Source organism: Rutidosis leptorrhynchoides, chromosome 10 (genome assembly GCF_046630445.1).
Source record: "Rutidosis leptorrhynchoides isolate AG116_Rl617_1_P2 chromosome 10, CSIRO_AGI_Rlap_v1, whole genome shotgun sequence".
In the NCBI taxonomy this organism is placed as follows: domain Eukaryota; kingdom Viridiplantae; phylum Streptophyta; class Magnoliopsida; order Asterales; family Asteraceae; genus Rutidosis; species Rutidosis leptorrhynchoides.
Genome location: NC_092342.1, coordinates 149,642,164 through 149,654,739, shown reverse-complemented (window position 1 = coordinate 149,654,739; position 12,576 = coordinate 149,642,164).

Here is a 12,576-nt window from a genome sequence, read left to right as displayed (position 1 = left end):
AATTATATATATAAACTTGTTCGAATACGATTATACATTTTAATATATATATATACAAATGATATAGGTTCGTGAATCCGAGGTCAACCCTGCATTGTTCAGTTGTTTAATGTCGTTATATGTATTTTTACTACAAAATACATTAGGTGAGTTTCATTTGCCCTTTTTCTATCTTTACATTTTTGGGCTGAGAATACATGCAAATGCTTTATTAACCGTTTTACCATATTTACATGTGTGAGTTTCATTTGCTCCCTTTTTAAATGCTTTGACAATATATATTTTTGGGACTGAGAATACATGCGCTGCTTTTATAACTGTTTTACGAAATAGACACAAGTACTTAAAACTACATTCTATAGCTGGATTATTAAACCGAATATGCCCCTTTTTAGTCTGGTAATCTAAGAATTAGGGAACAGACACCCTAATTGACGCGAATCCTAAAGATAGATCTATCGGGCCCAAAAAGCCCCATCCAAAGTACCGGATGCTTTAGTATTTCGAAATTTATATCATGTCCGAAGGAGGATCCCGGAATGATGGGGATATTCTTATATGCATATTGTGAATGTTGGTTACCAGGTGTTCAATCCATATGAATGATATTTTTGTCTCTATGCATGGGACGTATGATTATGAGAAATGGAAATATGAAATCTTGTGGTCTATTAAAATGATGGAAATGATTATTTATATTAAACTAATGAACTCACCAACCTTTTGGTTGACACTTGAAAGCATGTTTATTCTCAGGTATGAAAGAAATCTTCCGCTGTGCATTTGCTCTCTTTAAAGATATTACTTGGAGTCATTCATAGCATATTTCAAAAGATGTTGCATTCTAGTCATTGAGTTCATCAAGATTATTATTAAGTCAATTATAGTAAGATATATTATGAAATGGTATGCATGCTGTTAACCTTAGATGTAATGAAAGATTGTCTTTTCAAAAACGAATGCAATGTTTGTAAAATGTATTATATAGAGGTCAAGTACCTCGCGATGTAATCCACTGTTATGAATCGTTTATAATCGATATCGACTTTGTCCGGATGGATTAGGACGGGTCCTCACACGCACTAGGTAAACATACCGAAACTACCTAAAGTAAAAGGAAACAAAATTTTAAAAAATTATTCATTTAAATTGTTTTAATAACTAAAGGTTTTATATATATATATATATATATATATATATATATATATATATATATATATATATATATATATATATATATATATATATATATATATATTATGTTTGTAGTTTATCTTATGTACAAAACAGGGTAAAACAGCGCATTTTCAAAGACTGACATTAAAGTTCAGCAAAAGCTACTAATTTTGACGACAAGATGCAAAATATCAAATGTGATATAAAATAATATGTTTGTAAACTCGGTATTTTTAATCACTTTTCTACACTAATCACCCTCATGAATTTATAATTATAGTCTGATTTCATGCAAATGAGGGCATTGCATGATCTCAAGTGTGGGGAAGGGTTATAAATTCTCTCGGGTTTACACTTAGTGTAATTGCCAAATTTTGTGAAAATTTGAAAATTTTTCAATTAAATGAATTCAAAATCGTGTTTATACATATTTATGAACGATAAAACTAGGTTATAATATCGAAATTATTGTTACCTCAGAGAGAACATAAATGGAGAAACAACCCAAAACGCTTGAATTCATTTAAAATGGAATAAAGAAGAATAAAAAGGCAAAGAAAAGAATAAATAAAAGCTAAGTGTGATAAGAATTACCAAGTTCTTCAAAACATATATCACATATTTGTACAAAATTATTGCAGGTGCTTTTGCTTTGGACTAAACTAATCAGTTTTACCCGAATTACTGTAATATATTTGAAAGAAAGATAGATCTACACGATGAATCAATTCCATCATTAAAAGGAAGTAAAGTCTTCCGAAAAAAACACGCGCTTCTTGATTTAGGTCAAGAAGTTGTCGTCCAGACCAGCTGTAGGTTGACGAAAAATCTAGAAAAGTCATCTTTAAAATCAGCAGGAAATCCACGGACCTCAGCATCAAACAAGGTCGCCATGTGGTCAGACTTATCCTAACCATGAGAGGATCTGTCTCGTAAAATGGGGAGGGCGCCGTGCAAATTAGCTTGATAAGACTAATGAATCAGACCCTCAGAAACGATAATCTCCTTAAAGATAAAAAATCAGCTTTTAAGACTGATATTACTCAATTCTTGAGATTGACCTTAAAGATTGAGAATTACAAACTCATGGAATTCGATGATATCTAAACTCGAGCTTGAACGAGAAAATATTTTGATCAAATTAAAACTGATTTGTTTTCTGAAAACCTATTTTCAATGCGTTCATTACCATTGAACGTAAAATCCTAGGAATTCACCTGGAATTCATTAGGTCACCTGAACCAAATCGGGTGTCAACCGTAAGAAATATGGTTGCATAGCATGGTCGAAGACAGGACCTTGTGCCAGAACAAAAAGATATAGGGTGATCTTTAATATTTCTCCTACAAAGGATAGTAATTGCATCCGACACGTTTTTGACCATAATTATCTGCATGTCATTAGACATTGCCTTAACAGTTTCTTGTTCATCGCTTTCCTTTACAACCGGACGGTCGTTTATCGAAAGGTAATATACGGGACAAGTAAACTGGACGTGTGCTTTCCTAATACAAGTTTAGCAAGTGGGTGACACAAAACTGCAAGTTTTGAGCTAAAATTTTAAAATATGAAACCCACGCAACCCACAAAAATATTTTGTAAACACCGGTGAAGGGTTATTCCGGAAAACTTATCTAGGGTAAAAGCTAGAATGAATTTTCAAAAGATCAAATATTTTCATAAAGATCCAATTTCCTTAAAGGATCTACATTTTCATAGTCATGTGGGACTGTAAACCACATCGTTACTATCATTGTTTATACCGCCGTATTAAAATCACTGATGTATAAAGTGTGAGAATAAAAAAGTGATTCGAGTGAAGTGTGTTTTAATTTCAAGTTCTGTATTGCTTGAAGACAAGCAACGTTTAAGTGTGGGGATATTTGATAATGTTAAAAAGGAACATATATTTAGTATCAATATGCTTCCAATATGTAAAGCTATTAGTTACTACTGTTCTATTTTTATGTAATAATCGTTTAAATAAATAAGTGTGAAGACAAAAGAAGAAAACGACGATTTGATGACGCAAACGACCAAAAAGCTAAAAAGTACAAAGTACAATCCAAGTGGTTCGAATTATTGATGAGAAACGTCTAGAAATTACAAGAATACAAGCCACAAAACGCAAAGTACAAGATATTAAATTATACGAAAAGGCGTTCGAAAATCCAGAACTGAGACATGAACCAACTATCAACGTGCGACCCAACGGAGCTAAAATTACAAGTCAACTATGCACAAGAATATAATATTATATATAATTAATTATATATATATATATATATATATATATATATATATATATATATATATATATATATATATATATATATATATATATATATATATATATATATATATATATATATATATATATATATATATATATATATATATATATATATATATATATATATATATTATATTAATCAAAGCAGCCCACGTTTAATTCATTTGGTGAGCTGGAATTCGAAGCTCCGCACTCGCGGAGCTGTGAAGCACAAAACCTCTGCACTCGCGGAGCTGTACAGTTCAAAGTGGGTCTATAAAAGGCCGCGTATTCTGATCGATTTCCTTACACCTTTTTCTATCTATCTATCTACGATATATTTATATTTTATAATTTTAATTTTAATTTAAGTTTAATAATAATAAGGTTATAGTGGCGAATGTTTTAAGTTTGTAAGTTGAAACTCTATCTGTGTAACGCTACGCTATTAATACTCATTGTAAGTTATGTTCAACCTTTTTAAATTAATATCTAGTAGCTAAGTTATTATTATGCTTATTTAAATAGAAGTAATCATGATGTTGGGCTAAATATTAAGACAGGGTTATTGGGCTTTGGACCATAATTGGGGTTTGGACAAAAGATCGACACTTGTGGAAATTAGACTATGGGCTATCAATGGGATTTATATTAACTAAACGATACCTCGTTTATTTAATATAAAGGTTACAATTTGACGTATCTATATATAACCACATACGCTTAATCGGGTACGGTGGGCGGGATATTTATAAATACGAATTATTGTTCATTTGACCGGACACGGGGATGGATTAATAGTCAATGGACTCGTTGAAACAGGGGTGGATTACATTCAAGGGTAATTGGTGTAATTGTTAATAAAGTATTAAAACCTTGGTCTACACGCAGTTGATAACCTGGTGTATTCATTAAACAAAGTATTAAGACCTTGTTACAGTTCGAATCCCCAATTAGTTGGAATATTTGACTTCGGGTATAAGGATAATTTGACGAAGACTCTCGCACTTTATAATTATGACTGATGGACTATTATGGACAAAACCATATGGACATATCGAATAATCCAGGACAAAGGACAATTAACCCATGGTAATAAATTAAAATCAACACGTCAAACATCATGATTACAGAAGTTTAAATAAGCATAATTCCTTTATTTTATATCTTATCGCACTTTTAATTATCGTACTTTTTAATTATCGCAATTTTATTTATCGTCATTTTATTTATCGCACTTTAAATTATCGCACTTTTATTATCGTTATTTACTTTACGCTTTAAATTAAGTTATTTTTATATTTAATATTTTACATTAGGTTTTAATTCTGACTAAAGTTTTAAAATTGACAAACCGGTCATTAAACGGTAAAACCCCCTTTTTATAATAATACTACTACTTATATATATATATATATATATATATATATATATATATATATATATATATATATATATATATATATATATATATATATATATATATAGTTTAAAATAAAATATAGCGTTGAACTTGGCTAGCTCCCTGCGGAACGAACCGGACTTACTAAAAACTACACTACTCTACGATTAGGTACACTGCTTATAGTGCTGTAGCAAGGTTTAGGTATATCCACTCTATAAATAAATAAATAACTTGTGTAAAATTGTATCGTATTTAATAGTATTTCGTAGTAAAAATATAACTATTTCGTATACACCTCGCATAACATCACCTCGCACCACCACCCCTTGTTGAAATATCCAACGTTAGAAATTCTCCATCTACTCCTATCTCCCCTTCACGACTATTCTGAAGATCAGAATCGTCATGTTCATCATCACGGTGAGGACTTAGTGGAGAAGAGTAGGAAGTAAGTGGATGTCGTACTCTAGCACGAAACATAGCTTGGAGCTAAGTACGTCGAAGAATATCCAGATTAACACTCGAAAACATATGGCTAAAAATATTCTTGCTGCAAAGCATCATAATAATTTGTTGAACGTTGGGGTGATGGTGGAAAAGTAACAATAGGAACAGCATCAGCAGCAACTGTTGAAGGTGATGTTGGTGAAAGTGTTTGAGTTTTCGTGAGGGCAGGTAAGGATAATCGTGCGGTATTATTCTTATATGTAGGGCTGTACATACTACTAGTCAGATTCGTGATATCCCCTTCTGATGGAGGTTAGGTAACAACCGGAGTTGTCACCGGTAAAGATTCTTTCGAATCACCCGCCTCCATGACTTTAGTCTCATGGGACTCTGACAGAGTAGCAGAACTACCCTTCGATTTAGCTCTCGCAGAGATATTGCTATCTCCGACTCCAGAAGTCATTAATGTATCATGAGGTAGCACATCTCTATCAGTTAATGACTCATCCCCCAGAACATGATATTTAGAATCCGGATGAGAAGTGGTTTGAACCAATGGATCAATTTCTTAAACCAAAGGAACTGTCTGCTGGAAGTCTGATAAATATCCCGAAGGGTTGTCATGTTGATTCGTTTCCATGGGATACGGCATATCTCCCTCATCAAGATAAGCCGGACCTCCAGGCCCTGTTGTACGTTGAGGCAATACAACATCACGAGGATGAAGTACATCAAGAGGATTTCCAGTCGATACACAGGGTGCCTTTCAAGATTTTTCGGCTCCCCTTCGGCCGTTCTGGACTTCAATGATTGAGTTTCCTCAATTGATTGAGTCAGTGCAGACTTTACTGCAGCGGAAGACTTTACTTCCTTAGATGCTGAAGCATCTTGCTGGGTAGGATTTATTGTTAAGTCCTTATTAGATTGGATGGGCTGATTTGGTATTTTTACCATCCATGCTTTCAGCTCTTATGCCTACCGAAGCTTGCGCTTCATTTAATGTAGGGCTTACTGTTATTATTGGATGTGATACAGAGATGGGTGAAGGTAACCTAACAGGTTATAGGTCTTGGTTCGTATCACCAATGGTTGGAGTAACTGTTTGGTATACGATAGGAGTTGTAGTCCTAGATCTTGTTACGCGTTGAGTTGGCGGAGTCTGAATCATCTCATCTAGGATATAACGTGTCCTCTTGTTCGGTAATTCGAGAGATGATTTAGTTACTGATGAATCGGTGTCACTACTACCCTCAGGTGTTGTGGAAAGGGTTGATTCAATCCTATGTGAACTAGGTTCCCTGATTCTCACGGATTGAGCTTGTTGAGCTACCTTGGGGCGTTTGAGGTTTATCCTAAGTGGAGGATTAGATGGCCCAGGTGGTTGTACTATAGGTTCCTCTACGACCTCTGGGGCCGGAACCGCAGCTGGTTCAACTTGTACTTGTTGTACCGGGTTTGGAAGAGGTATACCTACCGCCTCAAAGTAAGGACACATTCTAGCGTCTTGGGGTTCAGCTAGCCTCACTAACCAATTTAGAATTGGTGCAGTGAATCTATTGTCTGAGATCACCGGGGTATTCATCTTTACCTCCCCAAATCTAACCATCTGTAGTCCATGTGTACCTGGTACAATAATATTTGCATTTCTGCAAGCACTTATAGCATCATGAATAAAAATACTGAAAAACGTTTCACAAGGAATGTAGGAACCCCTTGTTTTATCCATTTGAGCTTGAACCAGATCCCACAAGAGTTCTGCATAATCTGGGTTTTCCACTCTTGTGAAGGAGTAGAAAAGCTTGAGCATTGGCACTGTCAGGCTGTCAGATCCACTCCTTGTCATCAACAAACATCTATTGATGATTGAGAAGATCACATACCACCAGGAATTCAAGTACTTCTTTTGAAACTTAGCCGGAGGACCCTTATTAGCTCCATTATAACCAAGCTAAAATACTAAAATCATCATTTGCTGAGTAGATGGAAAATCAGGAGCATTATGTACAAGAGGAAGCTGAAAGATCCTCCTGAAATCAGCTTTTGTAATTCTCCTCAATCCCTGTACCCCTATCAGCTCGAATTCAAATCTAGCAGGTTCTCCCTGTGGATTGGCAGGTGTAGGTTGTGTAGCCTCAACAAACTTGATAGTTCTGTACAGAAGTTCCAAGTCTGTAACTGGCACACTAACAGTTGAGCTTAGTTCATGGCATAAAGTATGCCTCTCCATAATTGTAATCCAGTAGTTGCATGGAATGTTTGTTTGAAAATTGTTAAAGTGATTGTTTGCCATTTAACTGTATAAATAAGAAATAGAAGACCACAAGATGTTATCATAAAGCACATATCTCTATCCTTATTTCCTTTGAAATCCGTTGAATTTTTCAGATTTTAAGATTTTATGGATTTTCTAAGTTGTAAAAACCTTTTATTCCAATTATGTACAAACTTTTGACTAACATGATATTCAAATGAGGTTCAACACATTACAAAATCATCATGCATAATCAAATATGTAACACAGAGAATCAGAACAACACTTACTCAAGTTTTCAAAACATGTCAAGCAGATTCGATATTCATGAAATACTTCAGATTCGATAACCAAATTTTCTTGTACTTTCATTTTAATGAACTACAATAAGCATGTAAGTTTTTCCAATTCAAAATCAAATTATTTCAAAGTACCAAGCACCAGACTCGGTATCAAGCCAAGAACATATTTGGTAGCTTCAAAATTCAGAGTAATCACTTAAACATGCATATTCAGTCTCATAACATTCAAACTCATAACTAGAATCAATTAACAACTCAACTTAATCAGAAAAGCATGTTAGTTGTTTGAACAGACTCGGTACTGTAGCACGAACACATTCAGTATATACAGAATCCATCAAACCATCAATTAATCATGCAATCAGGCTCAGTCAAATGATAGATCAATCAATTTAACACAGATTAGACAATATTTCATGTCAATCAACCAAATTAATTGAGTTTAATCAAGGATTAAAGATTTTAGACTCAGATTTGGTATAATCAACATCATTTCAAAATTAAGTGTCAAAATCCTGTTGTGTTTGATCTTTTCTGGTTTATAATCATTCATTTATCTCATATCTACAACATGTGTATCTTAAACTTGATTAAAACAAAGAAATACCAAAGATTTGAAGAAAGAGAAGGACGGACTCGGTAGATTAAGATAGAAACGGTAAGGATTATCAGACTCGGTATGCAATTAACACAATGTGAGAGAAAGTTTGACTTTAACCCTCCTATTTATAGATATCAAAGATATGTAAACCATGGGCCATACCGAATGGGCCTATTTTACCGAAAGCAGTCCATTTTTAAAATCTAATCAATTTGACTTCAAATTTCGACAAACCTTTATCAAAAATTTTACAAGTTTATCATATTTTCAATGAAAAACATTTCTGAGACATTCTTGAAAGTTTTAAACTTACCGAATCTGCACTGTTGGTTGTTAGATTCGGTATAATGTTAAAAATAGCATGTATTCAGTAAAATTCAATTCTTTTTGGATTTTATATTTTCCAATTTTTAAGAATTTTCTAAAATTAAGATTTGTACTTAGAAAAATTTGAAATATGTACACAGTACAAATCTTTAATGATGCCAATTTTAAAACGGGTTGCATACTGAGATGTATACAAGCCAAAGTGAATATTTTCAATTTAGAACATAAGTTTTATGAATTCAATTTTTGAAAATCATTTTTTTCTTCTTCTTTTTCTCCCTTTCTCCCCCTCAAAATGTGATATACAATAAAGGTAATCAGCATTTTGATCATCCCAAGAAAATTTAATAACTCCCCCTTGAAATATGATATCAATCAGTTACCTCCCCCTTTCATAACTATTTAAAAAATAAACCCAGGAAGTTATCAGAAATATAAAAGCTCCCCCTTGAAAGATAGTATCTAAAGCATAAGGTATCAGTTGCTCCCCCTAGAAAAGTATTACTCCCCCTAAACACAAGATCCCAAGTATAAGTCCCAATAGAGCTAAGGAATGTTAAGCATTATACTCTACCATGCCAATTTTTTTATCAAGAACTTTAGCCTAAGTTCATCTAACGGTTTAGTGAACATGTCAGCTAATTGCACTTTGGTAGGCACAAAATATAACTCTACATCTCCTTTTTCAACATGGTCCTTAATGAAATGATAATAAATATCTATGTGTTTAGTCTTTGAATGCTGGACCGGGTTGCTAGTAATGGCAATAGCACTCTGTGAATCACAGTATATCGGGGTCTTAGTGATCTTAAAGCCATAATCTAGGAGTAGAGTTTGCATCCACAAAACTTGTGAACAACAATGAGCTGCAACAATATACTTAGACTCAGCAGTTAATAAAGAAACACCGTTTTGTTTCTTAGATGACCAACCAAGTAACCTATTCCCCAACATCTCAATCCCATTCATCCTAACCACCGCTTTGGAGTGGGATTTCTTAGGGTTTGACTGAAAGCGGGAACAGACAGTTACATCAAGTGTAATGTCTGGTCGACTTGCAGCCAGATACATTAAAGAGCCAACCATGCTTCGATTAAGCGTAATGTCAAAGGGTTCCCCATTAGCATCAACATCCAGTAATGTCCTCATTCGGGTTGTCACTGGTTTTAAAGCAGTCATTTTAAAATGTTTTAGCATATCATTGATATACTTTGTTTGACTGATAAAAATCCCGTTTGGTAGTTGTTTTACTTGTAACCCCAAGAAGAAATTGAGCTGGTCAAGCATGCTCATTTTGAATTTGTTGGCCATAAGGTCACCAAATTCTTTGCATAAGGCTGGGGATGTGGAACCAAAAATAATATAATCACCGTAAATTTGAACCAAGAGAATGTGACCGTGGTTTTTACGGATGAAGAGCGTTGTATCAATCGTTCCACGAGAGAAGCCATTATCCAGCAAGTACTTTTTCAAGGTCTCGTACCATGCACGCGGTGCTTTCTTTAGACCGTACAAAGCTTTTTCCAAGTAGTATACGTGGTTTGGATGAATGGGATCTACAAAGCCTTCTAGTTGATCAACATACACTTCCTCTTGAAGATGACCATTCAGAAAAGCAGTTTTGACATCCATTTGAAACATCGTGAACTTCATATGAGAAGCAAATGCAAGGAATAGACGAATAGCCTCAATCCTAGCAACCGGAGCAACTGTTGTCGATGTCCCTTGGACACAAGATGTGCCTTATTTCTAACCATAATTCCATCAGAATCCTTCTTGTTCTTGAAAATCCACTTAACCCCTATTGGTCGTTGACCCGCTGGCCTTGGAACTAATCGCCATACTTTCAAATGTTCCAATTGATTGATCTCCTCTTTAATTGCTACCACCCAGTTCGGATCTATTAAAGCTTGAGCAACCGATGTTGGTTCAATATTACTAAGAAAGGCAGTGTATAAACACATATTCCGAGTAGCCCTTCGAGTCAAAACTGGAGCAGATGCATTACCAATGATAAGATTAATTGGATGACTTTTAGTCCATCAGTTGTAATCAGTGGTATCCATTGAAACATCAACCGTTGTTGACGTCGAGCCATGATCCTCTTGTGCTGATGTAACATTGTCTAATAGATTCATTTGAGTATCTGGAGAAATAACTGGAATTGTATCAACGGATGTATCTTGTATTGGTTCAAGATGATCATCAGGAGGTGGGAGGGAGGATAAAGAAGCAACAGGTGAATCAGTCGGTAGAGACTTGGTTGTGTCTCCACAGTAGTTGACAGTGATGGTGTAACCGGTACGGCTTGAACATCTGAATTCCGTTGAGGAGCATAAATGCTATCAAATAAGATATCCAGTTCCTCTGTTGTAACCGTCGGAACACCCTTCTACAAGAAAATTGAATTTTGCGCAGAAGAAGTAGTAGCCAGGTTAGGATCGAGTTTTGAACCGAGTTATTAAAAAGCCATCCCCGATAACTCATCAAACTTGAAATTGATGCTTTCTTTGACCGTCTTTGTCCTTTTGTGATAGACACGATAAGCAACTTTGTTCGAAGAATAACCGAGAAATATGGCTTGATCGCCATGAGGATCAAACTTTCTGAGGCTGTCAAAATCGTTAAGCACATAGCATATGCAACCAAAAACAGAGAAATATTTGACATTCGGGCGTCTACCATATAGTTACTCATAAGGAGTTTTGTCAAAAAGTTTATTAATGATACATCGAATTTGGGTAAAACATGCAGTTGAAATGGCCTCCCCCCACATTTTTGGAGGTAGTTTGGAGTAGCCAAGCATAGTTCTCTTAAATTAAACGATGCAACCCAGAAAGATCATTTCCCACTCCCGTTCATTGATCAAATGTTTGAACGATTATCGAGAAACGAGTTCTATTATTTCCTTGATGGTTTTTCTGGCTATTTTCAGATTCCCCTCAATCCTAAGGACCAAGAAAAAACAACATTCACCTGTCCTTACGGAACATTCGCTTACCGACGTATGCCCTTCGGGCTACATAATGCACCAGCAACATTTCAGAGGTGCATGGTAGCAATATTCCACGACATGATCGAACGTTGCATGGAAGTCTTCATGGATAACTTCTCTGTTTTCGGAAGTACCTTCGATTCGTGCCTTTCCAACTTGGATAAAATGCTCACCCGGTGTGAAGAATCAAACCTAGTGTTAAACTGGGAGAAATGTCACTTCATGGTAAAAGAAGGAATAGTTTTAGGACACAATATATCCAAATCAGGAATAGAGGTTGATAAAGTCAAAGTAGAAAACATAGCCAAGTTACCAGAACCGACTATAGTCAAAGCAGTTTGGAGTTTTCTGGGGTACGCTGGATTCTACCGCCGGTTAATCAAAGACTTTTCAAAGGTCACTCGACCCATCACTTACCTCCTTGGAAAGGATGTTCCGTTCAACTTCACCGAAGAGTGCACTCAAGCGTTTAATTATCTGAAAGAGCAGCTCACACACGTACCTATCATGATTGCTCCAGATTGGAGTTTACCGTTTGAAATCATGTGTGACGCTAGAGATTTTGCAGTTGGAGCCGTCCTCGGCCAACGGAAAGATAAACATTTTCATCCGATATATTACGCTAGTAAAACCTTGACTGGAGTTCAAGAGAACTATATAACCATGGAAAAGGAATTACTTGTCGTAGTATTTGCCTTCGATAAATTCCGATCATATCTTGTCCTATCCAAAACTACAGTCTATACAGACCATTCAGCACTTAAATATCTGTTCAAAAAGCAAGACGCAAAATCGAGACT